This window comes from Tamandua tetradactyla, chromosome 22 (assembly GCF_023851605.1).
Source record: "Tamandua tetradactyla isolate mTamTet1 chromosome 22, mTamTet1.pri, whole genome shotgun sequence".
Lineage (NCBI taxonomy): Eukaryota > Metazoa > Chordata > Mammalia > Pilosa > Myrmecophagidae > Tamandua > Tamandua tetradactyla.
This window is the reverse complement of record NC_135348.1, coordinates 45,978,939-45,994,625: the sequence shown is the minus strand read 5'-3', so window position 1 is coordinate 45,994,625 and position 15,687 is coordinate 45,978,939. Positions and strand designations below refer to the sequence as shown.

The 15,687-nt window shown below is 38.3% G+C and overlaps 1 protein-coding gene across 3 annotated transcripts in view; it reads left to right on the top strand.

Annotated features, from left to right (window-relative positions):
• BBS12 (Bardet-Biedl syndrome 12) overlaps positions 1 to 14,780 on the top strand; it is a 56,928-nt gene extending 42,148 nt beyond the window's left edge. The window contains exons 5-6 of one of the 3 annotated variants that reach the window (XM_077140130.1): positions 4,584 to 4,704; positions 14,189 to 14,780. The gene's annotated coding sequence lies outside the window, so the exon portion shown is untranslated. The remainder of the gene's footprint in view (positions 1 to 4,583; positions 4,705 to 14,188) is intronic. The other 2 variants (XM_077140120.1, XM_077140122.1) reach the window with 2 other exon arrangements.
• The last annotated feature ends 907 nt before the right edge of the window (positions 14,781 to 15,687 follow it).

The window sequence follows — 15,687 nt, the reverse complement described above, 5'->3', positions numbered from 1 at the left end:
AGGGGTGGGGGGTAGAATTTAGGGTAGAATGGGGAGAGACTGCTAGTAGTTATGGGGTTTCTCTAGGGGGGGTGATAAAATGTTATAAAATTGATTGCAGTGATGTTGCACATCTCTGTGAAATATGCTTAAACTCATTGAATTGTACACTTTAAAATAGATGATTGTGTTGTATATGAATTATATCCCAAGAAAGCAGTTATAAAAAAATGCTGGGTTGAGTTCGACTACAAAGCAGTAGTATGAGGGAATTTTTTTTAGGGTGGAACTTAACTATAAGCAGTCTCTCCCCATTTTACCCCATATTACACACACACACACACACACACACACACACACACAAACACACCCTGTCCACCCCCCGCCCCCGGCCCTAGGCAGTCACTAATCTTTTTTCTGTCTCTATACATTTGCCTATTCTGGACATTTTATATAAAAGAAATTACACAGTATTTGATCTTTTGTAAGTGGCTTCTTCCATTTAGCAAATACAAGATTATATATATGTCAACACTCAGAACTTTACTCCAAAAAGTGAATTTTACAGTATGTAAATTAAATTTTTTTTAAATGACGAAAAGTTCAATTTCTAAAAGTTAAACATTAAGAAATGAATGGTGCTGAGAAAATTCATTACCTATTTTAAAAATTAGTTAAGAGCTTACTCCAACTACCAAACAAATTCTACGAGGATTACAGAATTAGTATTGTTAATTCATAGGGGAGAAAAAAGAAAAAAGATATGTCAGGTATTTAGCAAGACTCCAGAAGGAAGAAAACTTTTAAGACTAGAAAGATGAAAGAAATACTGAATGAAAGAGTCATGGACATGGCTATATAAAAACACAGAAATCTGTTCATCAGAAAGCCCCTAAATTAAAAACATCAGGAAAATATATTTATCTTCCTATAAATGTGACAAAATAGTGTCTTTACTATATAAAGAGCCCATACAAATCCCTGAATAAATCACTAAAACCTAAATTGGTAAAGCAAATACACAGGTCCTATTTAATTTTGAAGTTACCATTACTTTTCTCCTCTGTTGTAGCTGTCATTGTGTCCTCTACATCTTGAAGAAAATGGAAGGGGAGAAAAGGTGTATACTCATTCTTACTTCAGAAAGTATTGACTCATCACTCCACATTAATTGAAGAATTACATTTAGTCTTCTTAAAACCCTTTATGGCAATTTCCCTAAATTTTATTATTGACTCTTTCAAGTACAGAGCAGGAAAGCGCAAGGCCAAAGCGTGGCAAATTCAGTTGTTAGAGACTAATGAGCCCTTTTTAGATTTAGACAGTTTCTTATGTGCATAGATAGTAAAAGGAACAGTAGCCCAAAGTGGCCGCGGTCCGAGATCCTTCTTCCCTGCACTAGAAGGACAGCACTGAAGCCAAAAGGCTAGATGGGAGAGTGACGGCCTCAGCATGGTGGCAGCATCCTCTGAAATGCCTTCCTTCAAAGCCAATGAATAAAAGACGAATTCCACTTGCTTAGAACTCTGGAGATGAGAGGAACTCCACAAATGCTGAACTGACAAAAAAGAGACGTCATCTCCAAGAGCAGGCAGGAGATGTTCTCCCTGGAGCCCCCAGTCAGGACCCCTCCCTGCTCAGTCCCCAGCAGCTGGAGTGCCGGGGGCAGCACAGCCTTGTCTCCCCGCCTGGAGGCAGACCACAGAGCCGTGCTCCAGGGTGCAGGGCCTGAGGCATGTCAAGGCACATGGACCCCAGTCCACAGGAGCTCAGGGGGAACACAGCAGCTGAGGGGTGCCACCTCCAAAAGGGGATCAGGGGAAGGAGAGAGGGAGAGGGAGAGAGAGAAAGAGAGAGAGAGAGGCAGAACTATTGGAAAGAGGTGTGCTAACTCAATCTAGGCACATTCAATGGATCACCCAAATGCAAGACAGACTTTTCTGGATTGGCCCCAGTCTGGATCTCTGTGGTGGGCTACCCTAACAGAAAAGAAACCGGAGGCAGAAAAGCCTCACAGAATAAACAGGGGTTGGGATAAATGAGCTGCTGTAAGACAGAACAGGTCCCCAGACAGAAAAGTCTAAGGAAGAAGAGTCCTGAAGTACAGAAGAGAACTTAAACAAATGACTGGAGCTGGGGGAAAATTCTGCATGAAGGCCAACAGAAGAGAACAAGATTTCCAGAAAAGGAACAGGAAAGGAAGCTTTCTCCTGGAGGTGAAACAACTGCACAAAACATGCAATCTTAAAAATTGTACCACATAGCCAGGGCAAGAAACAGATGAAGAAGAGCTGAGAAAGCTGTACATGAATTTCTCAAAGAAAAACTTTAACACAAAACCAACCAGTAATAAAACCCTAGACAAGAGGGAGAAACTGACCTTTAGAGTTAACACGTCAAAATAATCAGATGCCTAGACATCAGCAAGATATTACAAGCCATACTAAGATACTGAAAAATATATATGGCTCAATCAAAGGAACAAATTACAACTTCAGGGAAGATACAGAATTTAGACAGCTAATCAAAGGAATTCAATAAAATACCCTAAACTAATTCAAGGAGATAAAGGAAAATAGGAATATAGAGCTAAAGTTTATTAAGAAGACAATGATTGAACATAAAGAAGAATTTGAAAGTTCAAAACAAAACGTAACATAAAGTGGTACAGCTTTTGTGGAGGGTGGTCTGGTGTCCCCTGAGGAAGCATGTACAGAGTTGTCTTATAACCCAGCAATCCCACTACTCAGGATATACCCAGGAGATCTGAAAATAGAGACAACAAATAGATATCTGCACACAGATATTCACAGTGACATTATTCACAACTGCTAAAAGATGGAAACAGCCAAGTGTCCATCAACAGAGAAATGGATATACAAAATATGGCATATTCATACGATGGAATATTATTCAGCAGTAAGAAGGAATGAAGTCCTGAAGTATGTGACGACACAGATGAACCTTAAGGACATTATGTTAAGTGAAATAAGTCAGACACAAAAGGACAAATATTTTATGATTTCACTAATATGAACTAATTATAATATGTAAACTCATATATTTAAAATATAGAATGTAGGTTACCAGGATAAAGAATGGAAAATGATCCCTTAATATGTACAGAATGTATAACGACATTGATCTTAAATGTTTGGAAATGGATAGAGGTGACAGCAGCACACTATTGTGAGAATAACAGTACAGAATAGTGTGTGAATGTGGTGAAAGGGGGAAGTTTAGAATCCTATATGTCACCAGAAGGAAGGCTGAAGGTTAGAACATGGGAATGTATAGCACAGAAAATCTTGTGTTGGACAATGTCTGTGATTAACTATACAAATTTCATGAACTAGAAGAAATGTACAATACTATTATAAAGAGTTAATAATGGAAGAGTATATGGGGAAAAATGTACCTACTATAAAGTATGGGCTAGAATTAACAGTGATATTTAAACATTCTTCCATTAACAGTAACAAATGTCCAGATCAATGTTCTGGGTCAATAATAGTGGGGAATAAGGGGGCATGGGAGGATTTGGGTTTTCTTTTTTATGTTTATGTCTTTTCTGGAGTAATGAAAATATTCTAAAACTTGACCATGGGGATGCATGCACAAATATGTGTATTAATACTGTAAGTCAGTGATGTAATACTTTGGATGGTTTGTTTGGTATGTGAATTTATGTCAGTAAAATAGCATTAAAAATACACTAGGGGCATACAACAGCAGATCTAAACAGACAGAAGAAAAAAATCAGTGAACTAGAAGACAGGACAACTGAAACCATACAGTTAGAAAAACACATAGGGAAAAGAATAGAAGTAATTGAGCAATGTCTCAGGGAATTGTATGACCGCGTGAAATATATGTCATATGTGTCATGGGTGTTCCAGAAGGAGAAGAGAAGTGAAAAGGGGCAGAAAGAATATTTGAGGAAATAATAGCCCCAAATTTCCTAACTCTAACAAAAGACATAAATATACAAATTCAAGAAACTTAATATGCTCCACTCAGAATAAACCCTAATAGAACCACTCAGGGACATATACTAATCAGAATATCATATGCCAAAGATATGGAGAGAATTCTGAAAGCAGCGAGAGGAAAGGCAGTTTGTCACTTACAAGGGACCCTTAATTACACTAAGTGCCAATTTCTCAACAAGAACAACAAAAAAAATGGAGGCCAGAAGGCAGCAGTATGATATCTGTAAGGTACTGAAAGAGAAAAACTGCCAGCAAAAAATTCTGTATCTGGCAATACTATCCTTCAGAAATAAGAGTGTAAAATATCAAATAGATAAACAGGAACTGAGAGAGTACCTCAGGAAAATACCCACCCTATAAGAATTATGAAAGGGAGTTCTTTAGGATGAAACTGGAAGACAGGAGAGAGTGTCCTGAAGATTGATGACTCTACTCTTTAATACCTGTGAGTCAGGATACAATTGCACAAGACAAAGGCTTATTCCAGATAATTGGCTGCAAAATACAAAAAGGTAATGTGGTTCAGCTTCCAGATCCTATCATTATTATTCTATGCTTATTACAAATGCTTTTCCAACATATTGAATAAATAAAAACATATTTTACTTCTAGGTGAGTCACGGTAGTGCAGCAGGCAGAGTTCTCGCCTGCCATGCCGGAGACCTGGGTTTGCTTCCTGGTACCTGCCCATGTGAAAAAAAAAACCAAAGCAAATATTTTACTTCAAAAAAAGGTAATGGGAGACAAAAACAACATAAAGAGGGAAAACAAAGGGATAGGGGAGTAGGGAACATTTATTCTATTGAACTGACATTGGCATCTTTTCAAACTAGTAGCTTATAGATGTAGGCTGTGTAATATAAGCCCCAAGAGAGCCACAAAGAAAATATTTAAAAACTATATTTAAAAACTTAAAGTTGAGTGTTTCCACTCAAATCGTGATCAGAAGTGTCCTCCTCTATATGCTAGCTTCAGTTGGAAAGATACCCTTTAAAAAGTAACTGTTGGCTGCGGTGGCTTAGCGGGCAAGAGTGCTTGCCTGCCATGCCGGAGGACCCCGGTTCGATTCCCGGCGCCAGCCCATGTAAGAAACAAACAAACAAACAAAAAATAATAAAATAAAAAAATACTTTAAAAAAAAAAAAAAAAAAAAAAGTAACTGTCAACCAGCTGGAACCTTTTTCATACCTTTTTCCTTGTATATCATCTCGGACCAATAGCTGAAGCCCAAAACATCTTTTTTTTTTAATTTTTATTTTATTTTATTTATTTAATACCAAAAAACACATAACAAATGCAAACATTCCAATTTTGATCATTCCGTTCTACATACATAATCAGTAATTCACAATATCATCACATAGTTGCATATTCATTATCATGCCAATACATCTTTATATACATGAAATAATTATTATTATTGTTAAAATAATAAAATAGAAAAAATAAAATTATTATTATTACTAAAAAAATAAAAATAAAAATGAAACCATCAGATCATTCTTTCAGATGTTTCCCAATGGAATTTAAATACCACAGTAATTTGATACCCACCATTATTCTTTAAAAATACATGAAAAAGCTCTTCTTTAAGAATTGGATATTTCATATGGTCCTTCTTCTCTTAATTTGCAAAAGGCTGTGCTACCTAGTAGTTAGAATCATTCACTGATTTTCAAAGTCAATGCCAGTGTTTCTAATTTTCCTTGTTTTTGGCACCTCAGAGACTTTTCCATCGTGGCAAAGTCCAAAGTAATATTCTGGATAGAAGTATTCTTTTCTTGTATAAAGTGGGAGAGAACAATTGTGAACAAATTTTTCATTTATATCAATTTTATGAAAGAATATATACAAAAGTTAAAATTCTCAAGGTAGACTTCCTGAAAACTCTTTTCTATATGTTTCTTATATAGTACAGTTTGAAGGCGTCTGCTTTAGGCTACCTAGTTGTTGGGGACTGAATCATGTCTCCCACAAAAGGCATAATTAAGTGCTAACCCCTGGTCCTGTGAGTGAGTGTGGACTCATTTCTAAACAGGACCTTTTAAGATGTTATTAGTTAAGATGGACAAATTGAATGAGAGTAGGCCTTAATCCAATATGGTTAAAGTCCTTATAAGCAAAAGAAATTGGGCACAGAGACAACTGTGGGGATTTACCAGAAAAAAAAAAACTATATGGAAACAAAAATGAGAAATGAATCAGTCAAATCCATCATAAAAGCTAAACTATACAGAGAAAGACATTGCAATAAAAGAAAAAGATTAAAAAAAAGATATGACATAAAAACAGAGGACAAAATAGCTGAAGTAAGTACTGCCTTTATGGTCATAACACTGAATGCTAATGGATTAGAATCCCAAAAGACATAGATTGGCCGAATGGATAAGAAAGCATGATCCAACTATATGCTGTTTACAAGAGAGTCATCTTAGGCCCAGAGATGCAAATAGATTGAAAGTGAAAGGATGGAGAAAGATATTCCATGAAAATAGCAACCAAAAAAGAGGTAAGGTAGCTATACTAATATCAGACAAAACAGACATTAAGTCAAAAGCTGTTATGAGAACAAAGAAGGAAACTACATATTAATAAAAGGGTCAATTCACCAAGAAAAAATAACAATCATAAATACTTATGCACCTAATCAGGGTCGCCCAAAATACATAAGGCAAACACTTGTAAAACTGAAAAGAGAAATATACCTCTGCAATAATAGTTAGAGACTTCAATATATCACTCTCATCAATAGATAGAACATCAAGATAGAAGATCAACAAGGAAGCAGAGAACTTGAATCATGACAAATGAACTAACAGACATATAAAGATCTTTGTATTCCAATATGACAGGATATACATTCTTCACAAGTGCACAGAAGCATTCTCCAGGATAGACCACATGTTGGGTCACAAGTTTCAATACATTTCAAATTTCAATAAATTTGAAATTTATATAAAGCATATTCTTTGATCATAATGGACAGCAACTGGAATCAATAACAGGCAGAGAACTGGAAAATTCACAAATATATGGAAGTTAAATAACATATTCTTAGCAATCAGGGGGTCAAAGAAGAAATTGCAAGTGAAATCACTAAATATCTTGAGACAAATGAAAATGAGAACATAACGTATTAAGCCTGATGGGAGGCAGTGAAGGCAGTACTGAGAGAGAAATGCCCACATTAAAAAAGAAGAAAGAGCTAAGATCAAAGCTCTAACTTCATACCTGGAGGAATTAGATAAAAACAGCAAACCAAACCCAAAAGTAAGCAAAAGGAAAAAAATAACAAAGGTTACAGCAGAAATGAATAGATAAAAATAAAACAACAAAGCCTCAACAAAACAAAAAATTGGTTCTTTGAAAAGATCAATGAAATTTATAAAATCTTGGCTAGACTGACAAAAAAAGAACATACAAATAAATAAAATCAGAAATGAGAAGGGGGGCATTACTCCTGATCCCACAGAAATGAAAAAAGGTTGTAAGAGAATACTATGAACAACTGTACGCCAACAAATTAGACAACCTAAATGAAATGGACAAAGTCCTAGAAACACATGAACTGCCTACACTGACTCTAAAGGAAACAGAAGACCTCAACAGATAATGACAAGTGAAGAGACAGAATCAGTCATCAAAAAGCTCCCAACGAAGAAAAGTGCAGGACCGGATGGCTTCAAAGATGAATTCTAACAAACATTCCAAGGAGAATTAATACCATTAATACATTACTCAATCTCTTCCAAAGAACTGAACAGGAGGGACCATCACCTAACTCATTCTATGAAGCCAACACCACCCTAATACCAAAGTCAGATAAAGATAATACAAGAAAGTAAAATTACAGACTAATTTCTCTGATGAATATAGATGCAAAAAAATCCTCAAGAAAATACTTGTAAATTGAATCCAATAGCACACAAAAAAAGAATTATACACCATGATCACATGGGTTTTATCCCAGGTATGCAAGGCAAAAGGCACGACTTCAGTGTGGCTGAGAAGAAATGCCCCTGTTACTATTTTTTTATTTAAGACTCACCGAGGGTTTATATCATTTAATGATAGACATTCTATTAATATATTTTTATAGTCTTAATATATTTTTATAGTCAAAGTGGGTGCTTCATACACTTGCCTTATTAGCCTTCAAAGCTAATAAATTCAGCGATGAAAAATCTGAAAAAGAAACCAAGAAAACAATTTCATTTACAATAGCATACAAAAGAATACAATATTTAGGAATACATTTAATCAAGAAGGTGAAAGGCTTGTACATTGAAAACTAAAAAATACTGCTAAAAAATTCAAGAAAATCTAAAAAAATGGAAAGACTTTCTTTGATAAATGTCAGTGCTACTGGAAGCAATCTACAGATTCAATGCAATCCCAATCAAACTTCCAACAAACTTTTTTTTTTGTTTTTGCTGAAATGGAAAAGTAAATCAACTTCATATAGAATCCAGGGCAAGGGGTACCAAATAGCCAAAATAATCTCAAAAAGAAGAACAAAGTTCCTCCTAATTTCAAACCTTATTACAAAGCTGCAGGAATCAAAACAGTATACAGTAGTAGCACCAGGATAGACAAGCAGACCAATGGAGTAGAATCAAAGTGAGAAGTAAACCCACACATCTGTGGCCAATTGATTTCAGACACGATGCCAAGTCCACTCACTGGGGGGACAACAGTCTCTTCAACAAATGGTGCCTGTAGAACTGGATATCCATATGCAAAAGAATGAAAGTGGATCTCTACCTTATAACATATACAAAAATTAACTGCAAATAGACCAATAGCCTTAACATAAAAGAGGCGAAACCATAAAACTCTACAGAATAAAACAGCAGGAAATCTTCAGGACCTGTATTTGGCAAAGATTCTGAGAAATGACACCAAAAAGCATGAGGAACAGAATTAAAAATAGATAAATTAGACTTCATTTAAAACTTTCAACATCAAAGTACATTATCAAGAAAGTGAAAACACAACCTACAGAATAGGAGAAAATGTTTGTAAACCATATTATCTGGTAAGAGTTTAATATCCAAAATATATAAAGAACTCCTACAACTCAATAACCAAAGACAAACAACCCAATTCAAAAATGAGTAAAGGACTTGAATAAATATTTCTGCTATTCAAATGATCAAATAAACACCTGCTCAACATCATCAGCGACTATGGATGTCAAATCAAAACTCCAGGTTACCGCACCAGGGTTGCAGAATTGAGGCCAGTGATGCAGTCTGCCACAATAGTGTGTGAAGAGTCTCGGTGGGACTGCCTGCACAGCCACTTGACCTGCTCCAGGGAGAGGCATGGATCCTGGCATCGGCTTCTCAGGCTGTCCTAACACAACATAAACCCCTTGGCTGGCTGACAATGAAAGCCTGTTATTCTATTATCAAACAGTAGCATGGGATAGCTGTCCTTTAGTTACCTGACAGTATATCTTTGAATTCTGTGCTGCCTCCTAATAATGAAATATTGGTTTGGAAATCATATTTATGGAGAATTTCCTAATGGATTCACAATCTGTTCCTATGAATAGTCTAAATTTCATCCTTGGATAAGTCGGCGATGGAAAAGTTTCTGTGCACAGCGTATCATGTTGGCCTCTTAGACAGTTGTCAGGTCTCTGCCGACACTGAAGAAAATTAAAGGAATAGCCTGATGGCCCTAAGCATTGGTGTGGGTCACACACTCCAGTGCTTCAGGGACTGCGGGAGAATGTTTCTCAGTTCACACATTAGATCACGGTTCTGGGTTCCTCCTGACAAATTGGCTTATTTTTATCTTATGGCCACTGTGACTTGTGTAAACACCCACTTTTCCATTCTTGCACTGGCAACTAGGAAGCTCTGAGGCAAATTTGGAAGCTACTTCTGGTGGGGCACAAGCAACTTTTGCACAGTATATATTGCTTATTTTGTGCAAGACTTCAAATGAGTTAATACATTAAGTGTTTAGAAGTGCGTGACACAATAGTAAGTGCTGTATACATGTGTCATTATTACTTTATCATTATTATTATTATGGATAATGAGATAAATTGTATATAAATACAATTCAATAAGAGAACAGGATCTTATCTGAACTCCTGTTTCCTTTTGGAATGAAAAGTGTTGTATTCATTTTCAAGACTTTTGTAATCAGATTACCTAATAGCTAAGCAGGCCAAATGCTGGACAGGGAGCTAGGGAAGTCACACACAGGCTCAGCGACCCACCTCCCACCCTTGCCACCCCCCAAGCACAGCTCCTTTTCTATTTGTCAGTATCTTTCCATTCTGCAGCCCTAGGGAGACGTCAGGGCTAATGAAAAGGCTCGATTATACCTTGAATCTGGAAAGCAAAGAACAGGCAGCCCGGCTGCTTATCAGGGTGGGAAATCTTAGTGGCAGGTGGCAGGTGGCAGGGTCCCCTTCTCTGGGTCAGAGAAAACTGGACTTTCCCCTCCCAGGTGAAGTGAGGCATGTGCAGCTGCGGCCAACTGACCCTGAGCTGAGCACTTAGGCCTCTCTGGGAGACCAGCCACTGTGGGATCTCTTCCCCTGCATCTTTGGACCCTTTGTGCTGTGCAAATAATCAAGTGGTCATTTGCTGGATGTTTCGGTTGTGCCTGAGCCTGGGTCCCTCCAGCACGCCTTGTAGCAGTTCACCCCACAAGAAGAAACTGCATTCTCATTCTGCTTAACTAATACTTTACTGATATGGTTTGTATCATTTGAACTAAAATAAACTTCTGCCTCATGCCAAAAACACTTAAAATGAAATAACTTTAAAATGAAATAAGCTTTAGCAAAGATCTGAGTAAATATTATTAAAGGCTATTCAAGAGATTGCAATGCTCCCGGATAGCTTGGCAGGATGGGCTTGAGGACGGAAGAGCTCGCCTTTCCCTCGGGCTAGAAGAAGCACTAAAATTTCACTCTCCCCCTGCTCTGCAGTTGGAAGGAGTAGGGAGTAGAATAGGGGTGAGGGGCAAAACCAGCCAGTATTAACCATCTCAGTGACAAAGAGTCATCGCCACCGGCTCCTCTGCTGGGGCGCACACCAAAGTTCCAGGGCCCTTTCCATCAGGTCTGCTGCCCCCTGTCTTGGTGCCCTCAGTCTAACGTGCACTTTTTTACATGTGTGACATCTGCATGCATGCACTTAAACAATGGGAGTTTATTTGCTCACAGTTTTGAGACTGGCTGAGAAAATGTTGGAGTGAAAGCTCCATTGAGCCCTGCTTTCTCCTGAAAAACGGCTGCTGCAGATCCTGGGCCCTTATGGCAAAGCGGTGGGTGGTGTCTGCTTGTCTTCCCCTTCCCTTCTGGGTCACGCTGATTTCAGCTCCTTGCTTCTAGCTTTCTCTCTCTCTCCCTTCCCCTCCCTCCCTCTCTCTCTCTGCATTTATTCCCTTTGTAAAGGATCCTGAATGAGGAGGGCCAGACCTTAACTGAAGAGCCTCATCTGAAGGTCCCATTTACAGTGGGAATCCACAGGAATGGATTCCAATTAAGAACATGTTTTTCTGGGGTACAGGCAGTTCCAAACCACCACTGTCCACATCCCCATTTCCTCAAAGCCCCACTTCTAGGGTTCATCCTGATGCTCCTTAGTGAGCTGGCTAGCAAAGCCCCCTGAGTATAGGTAGTGAAGCCCCTGAGTGTAGGTAGTGAAGCCCCTGAGTGCAGGTAATAACGTCCACTTAGTCTGGAGCGCGCCACGCCCACACCTGCCCGTGCAGACAGAGCGCGCTGAGGGCCCTGCCTCTGCAACCCCCGCCACAGCGCTGACTCCTAGATCCTGGAACCCTGCTGCTGCCCACCATCCTTAGAATCAAAGCACAAGCAGAGCATCGGAGACCTCTCTGCTAGGAGTCCTGCTTTACATTGTTCTCTTTTCAGTGAAACACTCCCAGCCAGACAGCAAATGTACACAGGTGAATCGCATGAATTCGCCATTGTGACCACTTCTATATCCCACATTTCAGAGATGTGCCAGATGGAAAGAAATGCTGGAAACAATCTTTCCTTACATGCAGTTCCTAAAATGCTATAATATGATTCCTAAAATACCATAGTGTACTATATACACACACACACGCACACACAGTGGATGTTTACTGTGTGAATGACAGGGACGCTAACTTTTGAGGTCTATTTTAAATTTAAGTTTTTCACTAGGACTTCTGCTTGAATATCTGGGTTCCCTCTATCTTAGATGGCATCTACTCTTTCGTAACAATGGGGAACCATTTAGTAAATGAAGACACTATCTTGAACACATCACTTAAAATTATTAGAAACAAGCACATTTAAAAATCTTAAGGGCATCTTTCCCTCTCCTGAACCTAGATCTTTATTAAAAGCCCAGATCACACTAACAATTAAGATGATGGAGGAATGAACAAACTCAACTTGTTACTGTTTCCCAGGTTTATTAAGGCATAATCGCATATATTATGTCTAACATATGTGTTTAATGAGGATCTAGATGTGATTAGATGTAGTTGTAATAAATTCAGGTAGAATAATAGCATCTATGTACCGTGTGTGTGTGGCGGTGGGGGGGGGGAATCCTAGCTTGAACGTAAAATATGTCCAGTTTCATTGACAATTCCTACCAGCCCCACCCCTGGATTGTCAGGAATCTAGGGAAGCTTAGCCTGGAGCAAACCCAGTCTCTCAAACATGCCCAGACATGTTGGGACAATGTAATAGACTCTGCTTATAACTTAGTGCAGTTCATGGGGTGAGTCTTCTGCATGGCAAAGGTATAAAAGAGAAAGATTTTTCCTTTACTTTCCTGAGTAGATCCTTTATTTGCTTGTTTGTTTGCACATGATGTCAAAAGACCAGAAGTTCCTAAAGGCCCTGGGACAGAAAATTAGTCCCTGATTGACCTGTTTTCCTCGTACTTCAGCCTAATAATCTAATTCTGTGTTCAAGCCTTTTAATTTACCCTTTAAATTCTGGGTTCTGGTGCTTATTTACCCAGCTGACTACAAGGAATTACTTTTGCAGTATAATATTATTAAGAGGCATGGATCATAACACACAGATTTCCTGTTTATAGATTCACAAAATACATTAGGACCCTGATTAAGTGATTAATGGGAACAGAAAGGAAAAATCTAAACAATGTAATCACTAAAGGTTTCTGTACAAATGCGTTGGATAATTTGCTCCAATGTCAGACTCAGAGGGAAACATTCCAAAGCATTTACGTAAGCCGAAAAGGAGTCCTGACTAATGAGAGAGGCAGTTGTTGGGGTAAGGCTGGGAAGAAGTGACAGTATTAAGACTTAATTAAAGAAATTTAGTGCAAAATATAATACTGGGATGTCGAGTTTCCTAAATGACATCATTATGCTGCATTGTCAAACTGTTTGATTTCCCTTTCCTTATAACTGCAACTTCAATCCTCTTTTTCTTCTACAATTTTTGAAAATAAAAATGCAAGAAAATCACCAATGATGAACTGCCTTGGTTTCCATCTCCCTAACCCTGAGCAGGTGCCGACTGCTGTCTTATCTACACCATGTCTGATACATGGAGGGAAAGGGATTTTCTGATACTTTATAGTAGTAACAATACCTGGGATTTCAGTGTTTCTTTATTTTCAGTAAAGCACCAATTAGTCTTTTGTACCTTCCCCAAGAAATACTAAGTGATAATGCCAGGTCTAATCAGGATTCTAACAGCCACACACACAGAGAATTCAAAGCAAATTAGTATTCAGTACTTATTAAATCAGAAAAAAAAAAAGGAAAAGGAGAAGTCCACTCTTTCTTTTTTTTCCCTACAACTAGAGAAAATATGGCAGGAAGTTCTTTGACGCATTTAAAACAGAAAAATGAAAGTGAAGTTTAAAGCAAAGAGGAAATGACAGCTACTCTAACTCAGAAGATTCTTGACTTTGATGATGTTTTAATATAAAAAGTTCAAGGGACTATGAGATTTAAAAGAAATTAAATGTTGGAAAACAAACAATATTTCCATGAGGATACTGTTGGAACACATACCAATACCAGTTCCTGCTTTTAGATCAAATCAGAAGTTTTCACCACCATCCCCGTGAATTAGCCAGCCGGCCTGCTGTAACTTACATTGTCTCTTTTCCCAAGCCAAAAAAACAGTCCTCAAATGAACATTCTGTTTGTAATGCTATTTTCCACCCAGCTAATGTAAGTCTTTATTTTTATTTCCTATCCAGTTCCAAGGATGAGCAAGTTATTTCATCTGTATTCCTTGACTGAAACCCTTTCTCAGACGGGATTGTTCACAGAGACACTGCAAAGGACGTAATACAAAAAGATTCATACAAACATATGTCAACATCATCACGGAAACCACTTTTGATAAGTAGATTTGTCCTTTTGTCTTTTTTTTTCTGTATTCTGTATTTTGATTTCTTAGTAATCAAAACAGCTATATTGGGATAATGTTATTCAGTTAGGTTGAAAATAATAAACAATTTTAATTTCGCCTTTCAGTAAAGTTAACAAAGATACCTCACATTGCAAATGTTTACTTCAGATTGAAAAAGTTTTGAAACACAATGTAAAGATCCCATTTTCTAAAATGTATTTTTTCTCCTCATTTTTCAGTAAACAGAAGCTTTTTTTTCTGGTTATCAAATCTGTCTCTGAGGTAAAATTCCATAAAATGACATGCATCCCTCAGAAGTCTCATTTTATGCTTCAAGGTATAAATTGGTTGCAAAAAGGTATAGGTTGTTACAAAAATTACTCAGGGGAAATAAATCATCGCCATACTGAATTCTTTCTTACCTTAGTACTTACGAGCACTGATCTCCTTTGGGAAACAGCACGTGTGCAAAGGAGGGCGGAGAAGGCAGAAGCGTTGTCGGATGCTGCGCGCACAGCCGCGTGTTGTGTCTAAGAAACTTAGAAGAAATGTAAATGCAATAAGAATTAAAGTAAGAGATGCTAAATTAGTTTTGTAATACTGACAAAAATAGCAATATGAGGCTAAATGGTCAAATTGTAGGCATATTGACTCACTTATGGCATGGAAGTGAATTCAAGTTTTCAATGTGTTTATGAGACTATGAGAACACCTCTCTCTCTTTCTCTAGAACATTCTCTTCACACACACACACAGACACACACACACACTTTTCGCTTCTTTGTGCTCAACCTACCAGAGAACATGATCTCCAGATCCAGGCCATGTCCACAGATGCTGAGGGATGCCCTGCCAGGTGGAGTGGAGGTGGTCGCTTCAGGAGAGTCCAAGTAGGACACTTGTCCTCCAGGAAATTTTACATTCTGAGGGAAGAAACAAAATATGCTCACCAATAAGTATAATAGAAAACAGAGTAGAAAAAACACCATAAACAAGCATTAACTGGGATAGGAGTTGAAGAGATGTTGTTTTGGTTGGGGGAAAAGGAAAGGTTCCATACAGGAAGTGGCATTTGGGGTGGGCTTCTGCAGGGCAATGAGGCATTCATAGAGATGATGGAGGACAGCTGGTAGGAAAGGTGTGGGGGTAGCTGGTTGAAAAGGTGTGGGGGCAGCTGGTAGGAAAGGTGTGGGGGCAGCTGGTAGGAAAGGTGTGGGGGCAGATGGTAGGAAAGGTGTGGGGGCAGCTGGTAGGAAAAGTGAGGGGGCAGCTGGTAGGAAAGGTGTGGGGGCAGCTGGTAGGAAAGGTGAGGGGGCAGCTGGTAGAAAAGGTGTGGGGGCAGTT